Source organism: Oenanthe melanoleuca, chromosome 5 (genome assembly GCF_029582105.1).
Source record: "Oenanthe melanoleuca isolate GR-GAL-2019-014 chromosome 5, OMel1.0, whole genome shotgun sequence".
NCBI lineage: Eukaryota > Metazoa > Chordata > Aves > Passeriformes > Muscicapidae > Oenanthe > Oenanthe melanoleuca.
Window position 1 is genome coordinate 21,529,785 of NC_079339.1, and position 22,498 is coordinate 21,552,282.

Sequence of the window (22,498 nt, forward strand, 5' to 3'; positions counted from 1 at the left end):
AGCGCGGTCCCGGGCCGCGCTCCGGAACGGGATGAAGTACGAGTGGCCCTCCCTTTGGAGGGGGTGACAGTGGCGGTGGCGGCACCTTTTAGCTGGCATCCCCGAAATATAGGAGCGCTGTGGAAGTACAGCAGAGGCTGTTGCCACGGTATTTTCAGTGCTACGCTGCTCTAACTTTTCTCAGTTCTTCGATTCCTGGTCATAGGAGCCACGCTGGCGAAAGTCAGTTTCTTCCGAGTCTGCCACTGTGGCCATTAAGTAATGATGAGGCGATAAAAAGGGCTTTTCTGCTGGTGTAACAGATCAGACCGAGGGAGCTTTCAAATCCGTTCTTGGAAAAGTCATTGGAAAGAGCAAGTCCTGTGCCCGATTGAGAATCGATAAGGTGGACCACAGAAATAACTGTAGTTTGTAAGAGGTGTGTGTTTAAGACGAGATGACAGATTAAAAGGCTGCAAAAGATGCCCCCTTCCCTCAAGGGGACTAGGAGGACATCAGGTGCTCAGCCGCTGCTTCTGCTTCCAGGTGTCAGACCTGTAGGCAGAGCAGCCCTGCAACAAGCTGGTTGATTGCTGGGCTTGTGACTATGCTCTTCCATCACCTCTGCTGCAGCCAATACAGAACTATGTGAACACATGGCTGGATAGTTCAATGTCTGCTTGTGTGAGACACCAGTAAACCAGCACTGCTACTGCAACATACAAAATGCCAGGGCATGAGTCCTTGTGCACAGACTCGAAGTGCAGCAGCTGTGTTTTGGATAAGTTACCGCTTTACATACAAATAACCAAGGCCCAGGTCTTCCTTTCAGCTGGAGAAATGTTATGCCTGTTAAAGATATGGCTGGCACAGGACACCCAAACCTTCTTTGACTTTCTAATATGGTTTTGAATATGTTACTGCATTATCAGTTGCCTGCTGGCTTGTGCTGCATCACAGAAGTCTTGTTGGCCACTTGAGCTTGTTTTGCGTTATTTCAAACATGGAAGTTTGCAGTGCTTGAGACAAGTGCCAGCTTATCAGCTGGAACCACAAACTAAACAGCAGATCTTCACAGTCACATCCTCAACCATCCAGAGCAAATGCCAAATCCTCTGTTACTGTTTTGTACACGTGCAGGCAGCAACAGGCCACTGTATGTGGCCAGTGGCTGCTCACAGAAATTGTTTTCTCTGCCACGATTGTGGTTTCAAGGCAAAGAGGAAGAGGAACACTGGCAGCACAGCTAAATTCTGTGTTTATTGCTCTGCTCTAAAGTGGGAGCATTGCTGCAGTGTCAAGGAGAATGGAGAAATAGGGTGATAATGCCTGCTGTCACTGTAGAAAGATGTGGTCATCGTCAGTTAGGTGTTGTTTGCCCTCTGTGTGCAGCTGATGCAGGTGAGCTGCTGCTTTATTGGGACAGCTGCTGTAGTCTCCAGCTGAAATGAGGAGAGGAGGTTGTCTTAGTCTGAATAAGCAGTGGGGTGGTTTGCCCCTGAAGTATATCTGGCTGGGCTGGCTCTCTGTTTTCTCTAATGGAAAGGAGGATGGAGGCAGATGTGTTGGGTCACCTTGAGAATTAGCAAATTACTATGTTATACTGTAGGAAGAAGTGAGTTTCCTTTTTTTCTGATACTTTAAAAACCAGTATTAATTTAAAATTTGATGTTAATTTGATGCTGCAGTTACTGTGTTAATGTATTCTTTCTAGTGCACAGCTAGAGAGCAACTTTATAAAAACCCTAAAACACAAGTCCTTTTGGAAGGACATCTTACTGCCCTTTAACTTTTCTGCATGTCCAAAATTTGGTTGCAAATTCTTTCCTTGTTTTCTCAGAGGTTTTTTTGGATCCATATATGCAATTGCTTCTGTCTATGCTTGGTCTAATTTAGTGGTATTTAGAAGGAGAGGATGGGAGGAGGAGGAACAACTACATGAACTGATAATGTACTCTAGAAAAATTAGGTTTGTACTATTTGAAATAGCACCTCTTTTGTCAAAAGTTTTTCTACAGTCACAATTATGTGTGAAGGTCTGTATGCAGCTTTTCTGGTTTTCTCTCTGTAGAACTTGCATCTGGCTTGGTTTTGGGCTACAGTGAAGTACAGTATGGAAGTTGGGTGGGTGTCTCAATGTGAGATTTCTGGGTGCATCTTGAGAGACTGTACACTGTTGAGTTGAATGTTCTACCTTTAATGTGCCTTATAAGTTGGTAAAACAAGATAAGAATAACAGCTCCTTTGTCTGAAAAACAGTGTAGCTAAATAAGCCACAGACTTAATAGGAACAGAGTGCCAAGGAGTCATCCTGAATTCACCAAGAATACAGCAAAGATGTGCCTGTTCCCCTGCCTTCCTCTAGAAACAGACAGATCTGTTAGTAGTGCTGATTGTTGTGATCCATAGTGGTATTTCCTTAGGTTGGATGACAGTCCTGTTCTTCTCCCATTGATGTAGTGGCAGGCAGCCACCTTGCTTCTCTGCCATTGAAAATTGGGTGTATTCTGTAGTACAGTGTCTGGAGCAGGGAACTGTCTGCTGCTGTTATAGCTCCCATTTGGAGAGTTGCCGTGTCTCCTATTTTAGGAAGCCGCCTCTTTTTTGGGAAAACATGAAATCATTTTCCTGCTCCTTCCCTTCAGTAACTTGGTGAAATGAATTCAAAATCCTCTGGTAATTTAGACTGGGAGGGACCTCAGGAGGCTTGTAGTCCAGCCTCCTGTTTGGAGCAGGGTCAGCTGTGTAATCAGACCAGTTCAGTATATGCAGATAATCAACTTTGTATATTCAAAGCACACCATCTGTGCAAGTTGGATTACCTGGTGTTCTAAAGCATCTAATGTCTTGGTTTTGTGGTTACTTAATCTCTTTGTTTCTTCTTTTCCTGTGTCAACATTGCAATTGTTTTGATGATAAATGTGGGTTTTTTCCCCCTGATTTTCTGTAGCTGAAGCAATGTGTTAGCTGGAAACAAAGTTTTATTTTTATTGTGTGATTGGCCATGTGACACTTGAAGAAAAGTCCTGCTTTCTTTCAAACCTCACAGTGGCTTAGAAAAGCATCCACTTCTTCCCCCAGTGCCTTTGATAGAGTCATGGTTGAATAATCATACATTTAGTGGTTACAAGATGCCTGATAGTGGTGATGCTTTCTCATGTGGTGAATACAGCTGTACAGTTGTATTTGGGCCAACAAACGTTTGTGAAGATGAGCTTGCCTTAATTAAGCTTCTTGGAGTTTATTCACTAACATGCAAAATTAACTGAATGTGGGCAATTTGCTCTGGGTTTCTTGAAAAAGAATTTGTGAGAGGTCGTTAATCAGGATGGTGCTTTCAACTGCCTCTAACTTTCTGTAATTTGATTTTAGACAAAACCCCCTTATTCAGTCTTAAACCCTTCTTTTCCTATGTAAATACTTAACAAAAACTTCTTTGAGCAGCAGCAAAGCTGGGTGACCCTCTCTGTCTTCTTGTTGGCTTCTTTTACTTAACAAGGGCTATGCATAGTCTGGCATCTAAAAACTGTGCACCAGGGCCGCTGAGGGAGGCATGAAAAATGGATGTAACTGGGTACGTGAGCAGTGGAGTAGATACTTCTTTGTGTCTGTACAGTCAGGTCTTTTAAAAATTAAGAATATGGGGGCAATTCCCAAATTCTTGTTGACTAGTAAGTTGAGATAATAACAAGCTCTATAAATCAGGCCTTATCAATAATATTATTAAATTAATAAGATGTAATGCTTATGTCAAGAGGAAGAAGCCTAAGATGAGGACTAGCTGGATTTTGTGCTTGTAAATGGCTTGAGTTAGATTCCATCTGTAAAGTTATTCTTTCTGTGGTCCCTAGAAATGCTGTCCTGTGAAATAGGCCCTGATCTTTTTATAAAATTCTTGGTGTATCCTTAGTGAAATAAGTTGGATGGTAAAATAATTTAGTTGTAATTTAAGAGCTCCATACAGAGAACATTCACTGCTGATCAGGTGCTAACTTGTTGATGACTTTGAGCTGCTTTCACAATCAGTGTCGTTTTTTCAGCTCCTTAGCATCGAGTGAAATAGTTGTTACCTTAAAGTTTCTTGGTTTTCTGCAAGCAAGTTTCAATCCCGGTTGCACCAACAAGTGCAGTCTTGCTTTGCTGGTGTTTCACAATGTGCAGTGGTAAGTAGTTATGACAGACCATGTCATAAGTCACTGTTGGAGATTTAAACAGCCACCCTGGAGCAATGTGTGGTGAGGGTTTAGCTAGCAGGGAGATGGAGGGGAAGGGAGTTTCAATCTCTGAGTGTTGCTCTCTCTACAGGTATGAGAGGACAGGCTCTGCCCAGCTCCCCGTTTTCCCTGTGCACAAGTGCTTGGCTGTTGCGTGCAGAGGTTTGGGGGAACTTTTGGTTATCTCTTGTTCTTTAGCTGAATCACTTAGTCAGGGATGTATCATCTTCAGCACTTCAGATCAATGGTGAAGTTTTTCTGGCCTTGAGAACCTTCTGGTTCTCAATTCTGGATGCTATCCTTGAATGAAATAAAGTATGGCACTTGTTAACTTGAAAAGTAATGTTAAGAACATGTGAAAATATGCCAGCTTGCTTGTAAACTAACTTGTGATTGTGACAGCCCGAGTGAAATGTGCAGACTGAACTTAGAGCATGCTTTGTGTTCTTTTATGGCTATTTGCAAACTTCTGAAGGGCTACTGCACTGAAGAGGGACTCCGAGAATAGTCTGATGCAAGTGTCCTAATCCTGTCTGAGCTTCCCAGGAATACTGTGATCCAGCATGTATGGCTTTTTCTTTTCCTATTTGCCATGTAATATTTCCAAGTATCCATCCTAAATTTTCTCTAGTAAAAGTTTAGCTGTCTTCCTTCAGTCATCAGTCCTACTCATAGTTTGTAGTTTAGAAGACTTCTGTCAGTGTATCCCTTCAGCATATGCTTTGTTGCACTAAGCAAACTTCCACAGCAGTCCAGGAGAAGCAGGATCTCAGACTGTTTCTCTAGACTCAGCAGCTTGTCCTGTGTGGTGTTTGAGGGGGCTGTAAGTCCTTCAGAGACCTTGCAGGTCTTGGTGAGTCAGGGAGGCTCTCTAGTATTTTTTACATAGGCTACTGCTATTAACAAACCCTAAAATCAGTCCTGCTTTCTAGACAACATAAAGCAATCAACCATACTCTGCTGTTTTTTACAAGTCTGCTCTCTTTCTGCTGCTTGCTTACTTCTTTCAGATGTTTTCATTTGCCCATATTACTGACTCTGCTTAGTAGGACTGCTCAACACTTACTGCATTAAGTGCTCCTTTTTGCACTCTCTGATCAGAAGAGCAGAGGGAGAGCAACTGCTCAGAGCCCAGATATCCAGAGTCCGAGTTCTGCTGTGTCTTTCCTGATGGCCTTCAGCCCTCCCCTTCTGGCTCATGCCAGCACACTAATGTGTGTGTGGGCACCACCAGTCTCAGAATTAACCAAGCTCATAATCTACAACTCTGCAGTTTGATTCAGAATATGAACACACTTAGCTATGTTTAGCTGCAGGAGCAGAGATGTTTGTGGAGGAGGGTTAAATGCTATAGTATGGTTTCTCCACGTGCGAAAAAGAATCCCCCAAAAACAGCTAATGGTGAGTGGAGGACAGGTGTTTGCATTAAGGTGAAAAAATGCTCATATCTGATAAATAGCCTGAGAGGGAAATGCATGACAATTTATTAGCCTGAAGATGAATAGTTGTGTTATTTTAAGTTAGCTCATTCTCTCAGTCTTCTGTGTGTTTTAAAGTAGGAATACTTGTAATGGAAACTGGTTACTTAAAACTAGATAATTTATACAAGGATATAATCTAGAGTAATATCTTGCTCCAGTTTCTTTGGTTTGCTCTTTTAGCCAGTGTGCTTGCCTCACTTTAGGAAGATTACTTGTGAGCTGCCCTGGTGACAGTAAGGAAAGGCATTGTGTAGGAGTAGTGAGCACACACATGTCTTCAGCAAGAAAGTCCCAGCTGGAATTGTGCTGGGTGTTAATACCAGTTGTTACCCAACACTCTGTGCACTCCTGTGTAAGGAATAAGTAAGCTGGCAGGAGGCCCTGAGATTTCAGAGCTCAGAGTGTCCTTTGGGAAAACTTCAGTAGTTCTCCACCTGGGAATTGTTTCTTGGTAGGTGGGTGAAACACCATTGTTCTTGGTCTTGTGAATATATTTATTCCTAATCCACAGGGTGAGGATGACCATCTTTGCTATGGAAAGGATAACAGTAAGAAAGTATCTTTCCTGATTATTCTAACAGAAATCTGAATGCGATTGCTTAGGCCTGTATATGAACACAAATGTGGGATAAACACTGTAACTAGTAGGTAAAGCACCCATTGGGCTTGCATGGTTTCATCACTTACCTAAGTTGCTGCTTCTAGCTTCAGGTGACTTCTGGTGCTCACTTACTGGTTTTAGAAAACCTGGGTTCTTAGAGAAAAGCAAAAGATTTTTCAGATTAATATCTGAAAATGCTAGAATTAGGGCAATTCAATGTACCAGTAGTACATTTAATTACACAAAAGAATTCTACCTTAAATCTGCTATTTTTTGACTCTTGATTTAACCGTAAAATAATGTATTGTTTTTCCAATCTGTGCAAGTTCATAGATTCCTGGAATTAAAGTCTAGAGTAGTGCACCATCACCCACTGGGTGAGTCATTAGCAGTGCTGCAATCCCTGTTCCACAATATAAGCGTCTCCAGCTAACATGGGAAGAGAGCTATATGCAAAATTTCCTGCTGAGCTTCTAATTCACTCCATTGCCCTCAGCAGCAGATGGTGGCACCTAGAAGCCTGGGGTTTGGTTGTAGGTTTTGAAAGAAACCTCTTGTTTAGCAGTTCTTAGTACTGCAGTTGAGATACCCAGAAGCTGAGCCTCAGGGAAAATAGTGCCTGTCCCATTGTTTCTTCTACTTCTTTTCCCATTTTTGTTACCCTCCTTGCTTCCTTCTCTCCGGAGAGTTCTCTTATGTTTCTCTCATGATTCAGTTGCTTGTCAGTTGTGGGAGACAGCTGGGTGTCTCAGCTTCAGGCATGGTCTGTGTATGTGCAGAACTGGCTGTCTGGTTGACTGTACAGATGTGGTTTTGGTTGCATGTTTTTTACATCTCTCTTCTATTTTACTCTCTTAAGCAACTGTGAACCACATGTTCTTGAAGGGTGTATTCCATCAGTCATGCCAGAGGGACAGCTGTCTCCACTTCTTGAAGAGCTCTGTACTTACTAGACAAAGAAGAGCAGACTTGAGGAGCTCAGCTCTCTAGGGCTTTTAATCACAATTTTTCCAAAGGATTTTTGTCTATGTTAGAAGGCTACCACAGAAGCAGAAAGGGAGAAAAGCTGTAGTGAGAGAAGGGAAATGGGACAAAGGCTTTTGTTGCTGATAGGAGGAAATTGTTGTACAGAGACTAAAGAGTCTGGTCTCATTGCAAGGTATGGTCCCTACTTTCAGATGGCATGGTTTGTGGATGTGTGTGAGGATACATATAGATATGAAAAGCAGAAGGCAGAGAACTATTTCTATTTCTGCAGCTGTTGTTACCCAACCAACACTTGCTTATGCTTGCATGCTGCTCTTCCCTGCACTCTGCTTCAACACTGGATCCTCGTTCCAACAAGTCCCTCTTCCACATTCCTCATCTGAGACTGACCGATCTGTTTCTCCAAAATTCTGCCATTTTTCTAATGTCTCCAGAAGACCTGTTTCCCAAAGGCTTCTGTCCTTTGCTCCCTTCCCCAGGATTCTTATCCTGCAGCAAAGGTGCTTAATCTATATTATTCTCTATTATTTTGCATGAATCTTTTTTGCTTGAAAGAGATATATATGCCCAGTATTCCTTCTGTCTCAGTCCCATCTGCCAAAGAGCTCTCCATCCCCAGAGTGTGGATTCAGTATGGCTCACGAGTCAGGTCTCCAACAGGAGGGAGAAGAAGCAAGGATAGGGCAGTAAAGGATCACTGCACTGCTGGAAGAAGCTGCTACCCTGTCTGCAGTTGAACAAGGAATTAGAGGTAGGATGTCTTGTAGTTTCTCTCAGTTGTACCGTGTGTCCAACCCAGTGTTTGTATGGCATGGCAGAAAGATGTGTACTCTTATCTTATCAAGGTGTACTTAAAGGCAAGTTAAGTTAATCTGTCCTGATTCAGACTCTCTACCTCAGTCATTTTGTCTGTAGACCCAGATCTATAGCAAAACTTCTGGGGCTCCACAACTTTGTGTTTGTTCCTAGATTTTGATCTAAAGCACTCCTTTTGGTGGACTGGTTCTTCAGGTTGGGTGGTCGCTCTAACCTCCAGGGCCTTGTTCATGTTCCTTTGGAATCAGTTTGCTGACACTCTCAGCAAACATGGTGTCAGTTTATAAATGAGAGGCCTTTGGTCACAAGAGTGAGTATATGTTTTTACATCATGGGCTTCTGATGTAAATGTTTGGTGTGGAGAGAGAAAGTGGATGGAGAGTTCTTTGCTTTTTTCTTCCTTATGCTGGCACTGAGGTTGGTCTGTTTGTGTGGTGATCTGGTTAAGGACCGTGCCCTGCAGAAAATTAGTCCCTTGGGGCTATTTATGCTCCATAGACTGCTTTGGTCATATGAATTCCATTGCTGGTGCAACAGAAGGGAAACTTGGTGGTATTATGGAACTGTATGTTGAGAATACAGTTGAGTCCAGTGGTTAGCTTGAGCTGCTCCGAGACCAGGCTACTGCCAAAAGAATTGTGGCTGTTCTGGTCACTGGCTGGCAGCTCTCCCTGCTTCCCTTACATTGCCTCAGTTGATGGGTGGTGGTGTTGGTGAGGTCTGCTTGTGTAGCTAACTCTGCAAGGAAGGCCAGCTGCAGTCAGCTGGGTCAGCTTCCTGAGCTGCCTGAAAAGCAGCTGGCAATCAGATGCTGAGGAAGCAGGCAGGCATGGGTGGTTGGGTGATGTCCTGCAGCTAAGCTGGCTGAAACTGAGCCTAAAACTGCAGGAGGAGACTGTTGTCAGTTCTGTTGCTTGGTCTGGTCTTGATGGGCTGTTCCAAAGTCTTGTTTTGCTTGGTTCTTTGTGTGTCAAGATGGGTTGGAACGTACCTCTTGTGTATTGGAGTGGATTGTTTATCAGTCGCAAAGTCTGATTTTGGAAGTCCCTGCTATCCCTGGTTTTAACTAGCTTCTTTCCTTTTCAAAGACTAGGATAATGGTGTTGTATTGGCTTGATAGTTAGGGTTATTGATTTTAAGAAATAAACCTCTTTGACATTCCTTCTACAGTAGTTGATAGTATTGTTCTTTCTGTGACCTTGTCCTTGGGGATAGACTGGTTGTGCTTGGCTGTGTTTCAAATTCTTACTCTGGTAACCAAATTCTTGATGTTTTACAGTGTTTGAAAATGGTGGGGTGGTAATTTGTTCATCTGAAAGTCTTTGTAAGCCAAGAAATGTTATTAAAACAAAAGAGGTGGATTTCCAATATGCCAACTATGCAGAACTTTGGTAGCATCTCATCCCAGCTGGATTTGTCACTTAGTTGCTGCTGCTGGTTGTGGTTAAATCAAAGTGTAGAATATCTGATGTAAAACATTGCCTTGGCAACATATGAAAATAATGCATTTGTTCAGAAAAATGTGTGAAAAAATATTCCAGCATAGACTGGCTTGTTTCAGTTGCCATTAGTAAGTTTTGGATTGAAACTATGTTTCTCGTGCAGGAACCTAGAATTAGTCTTCTCAAACTGACTTTCAGCACAAATTCTTTACTAAGTGAGGAAGCAGATTTGAGTAACAATATATCTTTTTTTATAAACCCATATTGTTTTAAAGTAGCCTTTACTGTAGAAATTGGTTTCTATTTTCATTTTAAAGCTTTACTTTGGGGGGAATTAGTACTATGGGATGCATGTAAGTAAGGGATGCTGATTAAAACTTTTAATTCCCAGTATGGTACTACAGGCACACTAGGTACTACTAGCTGTGGATTTTCTGCAGTCTGAAGTTTACCATTATTTCCAAATCTTGGAGCAGTGATCCTGTTCTTAAAAAGCTTCTTTTCCCCCCTCTCCTCTTCCTTAAGGTGTCTTAGTTCCTTAGATGCAAGCTACTTTCTTTATCTACAATGGCCATTTTCAGCAGGAATGATGCACCTAAATTCACTGCTGTTTGACACAGTTTGCACATGCAGTGGGCTACTTGGCCTCTAACCAGGCTATGCTGTGCCCCAGCTGGCCTGTGTTTGTCCTGTGCATGTGTCCTGGTGCTTGTGGGACCAGCAGTGTTTTGGTGAGGTGGCACTGGCTGGCTGAGTGTGTGGTGAGTGAGGTTTACAGGACCTGAAGGAGAGCAGCCGAAGTGCTGGAACAAGTCCCATTGGTGGGGGGGACCTTTGTTCAATTTTAGGGGTCTTGTGAGAGAGAGGTTAGAGTGACCTGTGGATAATAAATATATTTTGTCAGTCTAGTTCTGATCAGTGGACTAAAGGTGCCAAGATCAGTCTATGCAGATGTGGTAAGAACGACCTCCATTGCTCTTTCAGGTGTCTGACATCTAAAGGAAGGTTTTCTCTTGGACCAGAGAGAGAAGTTTGATTGCTGGACCCCAGTACCACTCAGAGTGCTGGGGAAACACTAGTGAAAACCTTTTCTGCTGTGGAACCTATGGAGTTGTCTAAATCAAAGAGTCCTTGAGAAGTGGAAATAGGGGGATTGCAAGAGTGGGATGTCAAAAAAGGAAGGAAAGCAGCAAGTAGAAGAGAGATGGGACAGGAGGTACCTAAAGTCGAACAGGGGGCCAGAGGGGTACAACCTGTTGTGCATCCTGGCAATCGGTGGAGTCTGTTCGCTCTTTATAGCATTGCATCTGCATATAAGGGTTGTTGCTCAAAATTCCCCTGAGCTACGTTTTCTCCTGAGCCATGGCTGCTGGTTTACTTGCTTGGGACAAGCTGAAGAGTCCTGTCACCACTTGCTTGAGTGGACTTTATAAATGAAAAGGACATTGGGGAGATTGCAGTGAACACCTTGGAGAGGGCTGTAGTGGACCTTGACAGGGGAGTGCTGCATTTTTGGTTTAACTCTCCATAGAAGTCTCTCCACTTTGTCAGGGACAAGGTGCACGTTAAAGACAAGGTGAATAGTGCTGTCTTTGTGCCAGTGTTCCCTGATGGAACCGGGGCTCAGTGGGACCTGAAATCCATGCGTGGAGTGGGCTGGCGCGGAGGTCCTTCCTTCTGCCGGCCGTGTGTGCCCTGCTGCCCTGTGTTTGGGACAGGAGCACGCAGGGCTGCTGGCCCCGAGCAAAGGGCGAGTTCTGTGCTGCGGGTGGATGCTGTGTGGAGGCTGTGGAGACCCGTGGGGCTGGCTGGCAGTTGGAAGCCAGGCGCTCGGGCAGTGCGGATCCAGCACCCCTGAAGTGTGCATGCTTGGTATCGGGGCCGGGAACAGGACGTGCTCCTGGCACAGGGGGCCGGGCCGGGCCTCGCGCGTGGGCGCGGAGCAGCGGCTGCAGGGCGCCGGCGCCCCGGGCCCTCCGTCCGTCCGTCCGTCCGTCTGTCCGCCCCCGCCCGCGCGCCGCGGCGCAGCAGCGCCCCCTGCCGGCCCGCGCGGCGCGCCGAGCTGCGGGCGCTCGGGGCCCTCCCGGCGGGACCGGCCCCGCTCCCGCTGCCTCCGGTGGGCGGCGGGGGAAGCCCGCCCCGCTCCCGGGGGAGCCGCTGTCCGCGGGGGAGGCCGGCCCCGCCAAGGGTTAATGTCGCCTCACCTCAGCCGCCCTGGCCGCGGCGGGAGGGGGCGGAGGAGGCGGAGGAATGGTGCCGTCACTGCGGCGGCTCCCGCGCCGTTACCTAACCGGTGACATAACGCGCTCCCTCCGCTCCGCTTAAGAAGTGCCTGGGGCCATCACGGGGGCCGGCTCGCAGAGCCTGCGGGGCGGTGCTGGGGTCAGCCAGTGTGAGCGCTGCCGGGAGCGCATGGCTTCCTCCTCCCGCATTGCCGCTCCTCCCGGGGCTCCCTGGCTGCCCGCCCCGGGGGGCAGCGCGCTACCCCGTCCGAGAGCCGGGCGGCGGCGGGGAGCGCTCCTATGGCCTCCTCCCGAAGTTTCCCGGGCGGGCAGGGCACCGGCGGGGCCGCCGTCCCCCGGCGCTCCGTGGGAGCCGCCGTCCCGGGGCCCGGGATGCGCGGCCGCCTCGCGTGACAGGGATGCTGCCAGGGACACTGGCTGGCCCACGTGCGGCCGGGGGGGCCGGGGCAGTCCGCGCCAGCCCATGCAGTGCCCGCAGGCGCTTCCTCTGCCTCCCTGCTCTGCCAGCGAGAAGAAAGTGCACCGAATCAATCGTAGCTGAAACATTTAAGGAGGCTTGATGCGAGCCTCGTTTCCATGGGAGAATCTGGGGAGTTTTCTACCGGGGGGAATACTGCAAGTTTTCAAGGGCTTGGAGTGAAATATAGAAAGCATCGGTGGGCGTTTCTTTATTTAGAAACGGGAAAGCAAATGCAGTGTTGCTCGAGTTCTTCCTTAAATCGTTAAGGCAAGCATCTATTGCAAAACAGCGCCGATACAAATAAAGCAGTCAAGGATTTCTAGAGCGCTTTATCGTAAGAGTCTCCCTAATGCTTTATGGTAATTTATCGAGGGCATTTCTCATGAGACAACTGTTGCCTTCTAAGTTGATTAACTTGGGCGTGTTAACATTATTCACCTCCTCCCCCCCCCCCCCGGCCGATGCATAGAAATACTTAATTAAAGCGAATGTAATTAAGAGCGAGGGACGTCAAGGACATCTGTGGAGCGATAATTACCAAATATGCTCATTTTAGCCACAACTCTCTATATATTTTAGGGTCAAAAACTAGGGAGTGTTGTTGAGATTTGCTGGGTTTCCAGCTCGGCGCGGTGGCCTTTGAGCGCTGCGCGCCCCCTTTTTATGAATGGTGGGGCTGTGCTCGATCGAGGCGGGCGCGCTCGGCGCTGCCGCGGGCTGCGGGCAGAGGGCGCTGCGGGGAGCGCCCGGCGCCGACACGGCAAGGCGCGGCTCGGGCCGGCCCCGCGCCGCGGGCCCCTGGGCGGCCCGGGCGGGTCACGGCCGCTCCCAGCAGAGCCGCCCTTGTGTCCCCTTCCACTGCAAAGGCTGCCGAAACAGCAGCCTGCCGAGTACATCACGCTTCTTCTAGGCAGGGTATCCTTGGAAGATAACTTTATTGGCTTTTCAACAAATAATTTCTGGGAGTTGTTTTTGTTGTTTCTATGAACCATCTATTTGAGTAGATTGTTTCTTATAATAATTAGATAACTTTCAAAGGCTGTAAAAATTTAAATTCTTCCAGTGCTACTTCTCTACATTTTTAAGGCTTAACCTTATGGGATCTTGACACCTGAATAAAGGCTTGTCAGTTATGCCATCTTTTATCTGTGCTTGTCTTTGCCTCTTTTTAACAAAACAGTATCTATTAAATATGATCCTGAAGCCGTCTTTGCCTCTAACAAGCCATGAGAAACTATTTCCAGTACATCTGAGAGGGCTCCACTTTTTAACAGAAATAAAGGTGTTATTTAGAGTTAGGGATTATAAAAGATTTAGAGCCATTCCTAGCATAGCATAAACATGCTTACAAGCTTCTTGTGGATCTTAGTGTATGTGCAGTTGTGCTTGAACCTGCGAAAGAGGACACCCTGAGGGATGTTTTCCTCCCTCCCCAAAAGAGCTACTTTAGCAGTTGGTTCGAGTAAGATTGCACAGATTCTTCATTCCAAAGTAGCAAGGGAGCAGGAAGGAAGGGCTATATTTGATTATAGTTTCTGTCTTGGATAGCAACAGGCAGTTTAAATGGTCCAGTCCAGCCTTTTTTTTGTCCTTGGGAACTGATGGTTTGGGTGACCTGAAACTTTGGATGTTTCTAGCCACGAGAACAGAAGCATAAGATTCTACTAGAAGATCCAATACTGTCTCTAAACAACATGATTTGGTTCTTGCTTAATGTGAACTACTTTGCTAATTAGCTCATGTGGCCTCTTATTCTAAACCTTTCCACTTTATTATCCATTTAAAGTGCTGGAGACTTTCACCTGTAGTGGTCACATTACTTTCAGTCTGCATTTATCCCAGCTGAGCTGCCTACAGGTGTAATAAGGATTGTGAATGTCCTGCAGTCCCACAATTCTGCAGCCTCAAGTGAGGAACAGTGGGCTGGGTGAAAATGGGAGCAGCTCTTTCAGCCTCTTATGACACTAATGTTTCTTACTTCTGCGTCTAATGTGACACATACTATGTGGCTGCTGTGGTCTTAGTCTTGGTAAAACCATGAGGAACTGGCTACGGAAACTGGTCTGTTTTTCTGGCTTGTCATTGCTCCTGCTATGCTGGAGTGAAGCTGATGTATGTTTGTACACTTGTTTTCTGCTGTATATATGTGGAAGAGCCTGAACTTGCTTTCTGCAGTTGTTATCCTCCTGATACCTTCACAAGGCCTTGTAAAATTCCCAGTGTGATGCTTCCCATCCTGTTGTTTAGGAGCATCAGATATAGAAGTCTCTGTGCTTCAGCTTCTTTACTTTTGAGTGGGTTACACATTTGGGCATGAGTTTTGTTGCCACTTCAGCTGTTCTGCAGAATCCTTCTTTTCATACCTCTGTGTCCCTGGAGCTAATGCTACCTTCTCAGTGTACAGCTTGTTTTAATGTTGCTTCTAGCCAAAATGAATAAAATATCACTGGGTGTCTTCCTGCTCAATTTCTGTTCTACTTCTGAGCAGTCAGGATCTCTGAGAGAGAGAGCTTCTTTATGAAATCTCTCCAAGTCTCACCTCTTTGCAGTTGAATTCTTTTTTCCCAGATAGCCTGGAGATCTTACAAATTCTGCTGATATTTGCTTCCCCGTGCTTGTGTTGATGGGGCAGGAAGTGAATACATTGTGTGGGTGGTGGGGAGGCAGACCTTTACTGCTTCAAACAAGAAGTTTTGTCAAGCTTTCCTACTTTTGTCTTTCTTGTGCGGTACATGGCATGATGAGAATTCACGAAGTGGGAAGATCTTGGAGCTGTCCTTACACAAAGTAAATGCTTTTGCTGTGCCCAGAGCCATCTTTATACCTGCTCTCTCACAATCTGTTAGTTCTGTATGGGAGCTGAGGTGTAAAATTTGGAAACATGATGCACATATAGGAATTCCTCCTGAGCTCTAAATGCTGGCCATGACCGATAAGTGGATGGTATGAAATAAGGGGTAAGAGCTCTTATATGTCCCCTGCCTGTGTTAATAAGCAAAGGACTCAAACTCTGCAGGGCAGCAAGGTGGGCTCGTGGATTTATATAACACACACATAATATATTTTGTCCATGACTAGACATTCAAAACATAGAGGCTTTTTTAGAACTGTTGGATGGTGTCTCCTCCCATGGCCCCTGGAGGTTAGAAGTTAAATAAAAGTAGTTGCTTTGGTAGTTCTGATTTTGTGATTAACTATGAGGGTTTTGGGAGGGAGCAGATGGAATTAGAATTTAAAAGATGTCAGTGCAAAATTTACCAGTAAGCTTGACTCTGTTACATGGAGGTCCCCATGGCTATTGCAGAACATAAAAGGATCCAAAGGGCTGGAAAATCCCTATTCTATTTTTAAAACAAATTTTAAAAGCCCTAGCATTTCAGGAATTCTTCTTGTTTTTTAGAATTTTTAGCTGTTGAAAGAGTCATTTAGCAGAAATGTGTCCTAACAGTTGTCTGTTAGACACAAGAACTTCTAAAAAGATCTCCAAGAATGGAAACAGCTTGGGGAAAGATTAGATGTATTAGCTTTGTGAGCTTTTCAAAGTCTTCAAAAAATTCAGCAAGGAAGCCAAGCTGCTTTGTATTTCAATAGAAAACCAAGAGGTCAGAAAATCTCTGTACAGTGTTGTGTAACTTTCTTGTCATATACACTGCAGGGCAGGTGTGTTTGCTGACAAATGTATAGATACGTATTTTCTTTTCACATGTAGACTCTGTCTGTTTCTTGGAAGATGAAACTTAAAAAGGAGTGACTTGTGTGGGTAGTAGGCTGGTGCAGAGAATGGGAAGGTGACAGTTCAGGGATATTAGGTATCTTGAAACACTTCTTAGTATGGCTTAGGCTCATAAATTAAAGGTTCTGGGAGAGCCCTTGCAGCTATTGCATCACTTGCTAAAAATAGCACCTATACTGCATAAGGCAGCCTGTCTGCAGTGTGGATAGTCTTGAGAATTTAGTGCTTCTTGTGAATGATGTTCAGTCATTTTTACTTCTCAACTAAGCACGTTTTTAATCTAAACTGTGATAGAGAATGAAGCAAAAGGTTTTATTATATGTCTCTGAGGGTGGGGTGAGTTTCAAAATAGCATTGTCCACAGTTCTGTCTGCAGCATGATTCTAAAAATACATCTTTAAGCTTACTGAAATCACAGTTTAAAGGCACTGATAAATATATTCTTATATTGTAATTGTCAGGGGAGGGGAAGAAAAAAATTGCTTTGTGCAGCATTAGGTATTCTGTTCTTCTCGTCAATCACTTAAAATTTAGCAGGGTTTTTTCTTTAATGGCAATTACACAATGCAAGTGAAATATAACGCTAATCTGAATTCTTACTAAAAAACACTCCACAAAACACAAATCCCTTCTCTTGAAAATAGACTTCATGTTGTACAGTGCTTTTTTTCTTCTCTTATTTTGAAATCTTAGTCAAGAATCACCAGCAAAGGAGTGTGTTTGTATTCCAGTGGTGTTGCTGAACCAGACAGGTCTGCAGCACAGCATTTTATTTTTAGACTCTAGGTTGCCATTTTTATCCTGTAAAAAATATTCATCAGCGTCTGGGTGACAGGCCATCAATTTTTTTAAACGTGTCAGACCACGTTTTCCACCTCTTTCTGTTTCTCCTTTTATGTCCAGCATTTCTTTTTTGGGGGGAAAGGGAGAGGGGGAACGAGGGTATGGATTTTAATTCATGCATTAGATTTTTCAATTCACAGATCTTTAGCGTCACACGGTTCATTCATCTTCTGTGCTCGGCTGCTTACGCAGCTTTGCTTATTGTCTGCAGAGGGTGAACTGCTCTGGTGCAAGCAGCAAAGGCATGGAATGGGCAAAACCAGCCTCCTGCTGGACTGGTCACCTCAGCTGCCCTCTCTGCTTGCCCCAAAATACCCCAACGTGGCAATGCTCTAGAGAAATAATTTCATGTATGGTTTTGAAGTGCTGGTCAGGTATAAAATTACTTCCTGGGAAAGCTATTCAAGGTCTCTTTGCAATAAATGTATATGGGCCAGCTGACTTCTAACAATAGAAAATGGGAGATGTCTTCTGGTGTGGAATACTGAGGATTTAGCGCCTGGCAGGAGGGGCTCAAAGCCACACAGTTTTTGGACGGCGAGGCAGTAACTCACTAAGTGTGAATCTGCAGCACAAATTCTATGGCAGGAGTGCCACATGCAGTTGCTTTCTAGGGTGCTGGACTTCAGAACCTCCATAGTGCAGCTGTCCTGTTTGTGTAGAAAACCTGAGGCTTTCTTAGCAAATTGCTTTCTGTGTCCTTGAAAAGCCTCTAGGTTGGCAGGGAAATGTCATCAGAGCAATTGGTACAGTTGGTGGCCCCTCCCTTTTTCCCTTGAACCCAAGCATGGGAATCTTTCTGTACATTGACAGGAGCTTGTTTTTGAGTGGCTTTTGGTGCTTTTTGATTGCTTTTGGTGTTTGCTTGTGGGAGGTGGAAGCCAGGAACAACTTGCTGAAGCTGAGTTATCTCATAACCCAAGGGGGCCTCACCTATGAGGGTGGTAGGTTTCACAGTGGTCTGTCTACTTGCTAGGACTTTACCTGAATCCTGTGACCTCAAATTCTTCAAGGGAATTGAGAGAAACAAGAGAAAAGGGTGGATTTACTTTATTGGTAGCTGAAGGTCTAAGTCAACTCTAGATTTATTTATTATTTTAAAAGCTTTTGAAGTCTTTGGAGCACTGGTACCCAAGATGGCTTGTTGTGGCAGGACCAAGCTTATGATAAGTAGCAGAAGGTATTCCCAAATGTAAGAGCAATAAAATTTTTAGGATGGTTGTTTACTGATACTTTCGGAGTTAGAAGTGGGGATTTAGTGTGCTTAAACTATGTATCCACACATGCTTAAACCTTCTTTAAGGGGGAGAAGATGGATAGGATTTTGATCATATTTGTAGAGACATTGTAGGGTGAAACCTTCCTAAGGAAGGTTCTTGAGTACAATTGTGCGCATTTGTCTATGAGAAGATAATATACTGAGCTTGTGATGTGACTTGTAACCTGCTTAAATGTGTGTAATTAAGAAGTTGCTTATCAAAGATAGACTATCAGTCATATCAAAGATACACTTTATAAATAATATTTCTGCTGTGTGAGATAATACAGCATTTTCTCAGGGTTAAAACTTGTTTTTGCTTCTGCACAGCTCAGTAGCTGTCCTGATTTTATCATCCCTCCCTAAATATGGAGCATTTTAATTTTTGCATATCAGAATTTGGAAACCCTAAGAAAGTGGCTTTGTGGAAGAAAGTAAAGTGGTAGGTGGTATTCCAGAAGAAATTAAATAGCCAGTGTATTTGATTTCTTTCATCTATTTTGACTGTGATGGATTTGAAACCACTTTGTAAATAATTGGTTAAGGATTGGAGACTAGACCTAGAATATCATAAAGGTTAACGATATCCAGATTGAAGGAGTGTTGCAGGAAGAGGTGAGGCAGCAGCTCTCTGCTTTCCTTCTCAGGGGCTGTGCTGCAAGGAGGTTTGTTGGGTGAGAGCAAGGCTGGAGGAATGTATGACTCCAAGGCATTCCTCAGCTTTTCAGGAGTTCAGAAGGCTCCATGTGAAGGCACCCAGTGGTTCTGGGTGAGCTGCTTAGGTCTGGATGGGCTTCTAGCTGAAAGCTGGCAGGCTGTCTTGTGAGGATATATTCCTGAGAGTCTCCATAGTCTTTCTGTGCTTACCAGTTTGTCTGTTTTTGGTATATTGTTGATGCAGTGAAATTTTACTCTGTAACTTGCATTTGAATGAAGATTTTAATTCTGGGAGTACGGAAGGAACATGGCTTTTTTAATATCTGGAATATGGTTAGTTTGGTATTTTAAACGTACTTAATTTTTTAAATTTGCCAGCTGCACACCTGTAGTCCAAGGGGATTCTGATAGAGGCTCCCATCAAAGGGTTTTCTAAACATCTTAAATCTTAAAAATTTTGTTATATCCATTAGATTTACTGGTTTAGGAATATATAAAATAACTTGAAAATCCACAACATCAATTCAAAGGACAGAGAGAAAGCTAAGCAAAAGTCATTGCTTTCCATTAGTCAAGAGGCAGTGGAGAAAGCACCACATCCCAAGTTAGTGGATGTGTTTCAAAAACAACAGGAGATGATACTGTCCCATGTAGGATGTAATTCAGCTGGGTGACTTCTTGTTATAGTCTGTGTTGCATGCTAAAGGTTTACATGGATTTTTAAAAAAAAAAAAAAAAAGTTATTTAAAAGTATCTTATTAGCTTTGTCTCATGTGTATTTGTCCAAAATTGCCAGCTGTAGTCCACTAAATTGCAGAGCTGCAAGCTGAAGACAGTAAGAGCATCCTGGAGATGTATTATTATACTTCTCAAAATCTCTTCTCAGTACTTCTTACCAATACCAGAGACCAAGTCTTGGGTTGGCTGGATCTCTGTTCTTGGGATAAAATGGTTATATAATGGTGAGAAAGCTTGTCTACACTGTGTTGGATTTTTTTCCCCCCTTTGCTTCCAGTACAGATGGTTCCATGTGTGCAAAGGAACAGGTGAATGCTAACGTGTTTTGGGTTTTTTTTTCCCCCTAATGACCTGATGCATTGGATATGCCAAGCTTACACAGAATGATACATTATGCTTGAAATATACCCAAACCTTCATTTAAAAATTTCTTCAAGACTGTGTTTTGTGTAACTGCAAATAGTTCAGGTCCTAGTCGTGAAGCTGTGAAAGGTCAAACAGTGTTTCAAAGGTGCAGAGAAAAGGTTGTATTTAGCACTGCACCAATTTCATGCCCACGGACTCATCTTTAAAAAGCCATTACAAGGTGCTGTTGGTTTTTTTCATGCCCCAAATGAAGACTGGTGTCCTCACTGTGAACAGGGAGGTGCTTGAGTAAGATGATTTTAGTTACTGCTAGCAGTATAAGGGATTCAAGAGGGAGCCCCTTCCCAGTTCCAGTGCTTCATGGAATCAGTCTGCTCTGTTAGGACACTGTGCATTTGACTCACATATCCTTTTTGTACCTTCACCTAGCCTCTTTCTCATGAAGAGATGGACAGACACCCTCTAGAAGTCAAAGTGTGTGTTGAGATGGTGGGGGAGGAAGGATAATTTCTGTGATGCTCTCTGACAACCTGAGGAAGTCTAGAACCATGCAGTCAACAGAATGGATCGAAAGCAATAAACAAATTACAGTCAGGCTTATTTTGTTTCTCATTTTCTATCTGATCCATTAAATGGATAGCAATGAACAGATTCTTGTTGCAAGTTTGTAGCTCTGTTTCCAGCATTAGCTGTGGCTTGACCTGCATCTCAGATCTCTTCCAGCAGGTCAGGTTTCATACCCTTATTCTGCTCTTCAGAGTCAGAAATAGGGTTTTTTTTTCCTTCTTTGAGATACAGTGATTTCCAGTTGGTCACAACCAGCCAACTTACATTGTCTTCCCAATGTTAGCCTAAAATTTTACTTTTCTGATGATTACCATACAGGAGCTCATGAAGAGCAAACAAAGCCCTTTAAAATTCATCTCCCACAACACCTAACTAAGCCATCTTAGCAGCCCTTTTTTAAAAATTCTTTTTTGCAGCTGTTCCCATTTAAGTTACTTATTATGATTGTTTCCTATTACTATAGGAAGCACCTTGGTGGTTATATAAGTTGTCTTTATAGTTGCATCAGAAGGACAATTTACAGACAATTTTATATGCAGACACTGATATGCTTTATATCAAATAGAAAGACCAGATATCTTTTTACCATTCCTTACAATGGTCACCTCATCTCTAAACAAAGTTAATCTCAAGTACATATCTTGACATCTGGTATCTCTGTGTCACTGTGTCATATCTGGCAATATTATGTTTTATTCCTGTGGTCTGTAGACCCATGTAATTCTTTGCAGGTTGACACTGTGATCCTTTTCAGGAGCTAGGTTGTCTGTGAAGTTGATGAAGTATTTCCTTCTTTGTGTGGTGGTCACTAGTAATGGTGCTGAACAGGATTTGTGCTGAGATCTGTCCCTGAGGAGTGTAACTAGTAATTTGTTTTTATCCAGATAAAATTCTGGTTTTGGTCTGAACCACTGTAGCTCCCCAGGCAGCCCTTGATAATATTCCAAGATTCTTATGTTTCATCATACAAAATTATTTTCTTTTGCCTAGTAGATCTAGAGCATTATTCTTGTCTAAACTGATTGTACCTTTTATAAGTTTGATGTTTCCCTTTTGATTAAAAATAGTGCTGCATTTTATACTAGTCTCCACTTTTTCTCTGCTCAGTTATTCAGATACCTTGCATAGCTTTGACTTGAAACAAAAATGCCCACAGCTCACCAGGATCACTTGTGATCCTTTTCTACTTGCAGGTGTTGGGTTTTTGTTGCCACATTGCTAACTGGAATTTATTTTTCTGCCTGCTACAAATACTTAGTGAAAGAGGAAAAAAAATCTCAAATTTATTTTAGTGACTTCTGATGTAGAGCCTTCTTTCAGCATTGCAGGCTCTAAACCCAGATGCCCTTCTGGCTGCTCAGTTTCTTCTCAGAAAAGTGACTTATCTATGTGTTTCCAGTGGCAAACACACTGAAAGCCTTCAGATGGTGCCAGTCCTGAGCTATCTGATCTTTAAAATGTTCGTGTTGTATTCATCCCCTCCTAGAGGCAGGAAGAACCAGAAATGGTAGTTTGAATGACCTCTATGCATGTGTTTTTTTGGCCTGGTCGTGCTTGCCGTGACAGTCAGCATCTGTCACGTATTTCACAAAGATGAACAAACGAGAGGTTGTTTTTGCTGAATATTAATGCTATGCAGTAACTCTCACTGTAGTGTCTTACAGAGCACAAGGCAGTTGTAGCCTTTGCAAGTGCTTCAACTTGAACTGGCTTGAGCAGGTGATCTGAACAACTTACTAGCTACTGCAGAAAGTTTAATTCAGGGCAATCTTGGTTTCATCTGACATTTTCTGGATCAAAAGGCTTGAAAGTAGCAAAGGGTGGGGTGGGGGCTTCTGAACAGGATATCAGAATTTCCCCTCTCCTCCCAGATGCCCATGTCCATAATGCAGCAGCCCTTGACTAACAGGAAAAAAAGACCTCACAGCAAAGACTGGAGTTTGAATTCATAGAAGAACCAACCTGTGAGAGTTTCCACAGAGGCATCTGGAACTGGAATTGCTTAAGCATTGGGTGTGACTTTCATGAATTCTTCAGTATGTTTTTTTTGAATGGATTTCTAGATTGCTTCTAGTTCTCAAATCTAAAGAATCTTCAGAGTGCACTGCCCAAA

General features: G+C 43.8%; 1 protein-coding gene across 1 annotated transcript in view; it reads left to right on the forward strand.

Annotated features, from left to right (window-relative positions):
- The window catches only part of HSD17B12 (hydroxysteroid 17-beta dehydrogenase 12), an 81,182-nt gene that overhangs the window by 1,181 nt on the left and 57,503 nt on the right, over nt 1-22,498 (forward strand).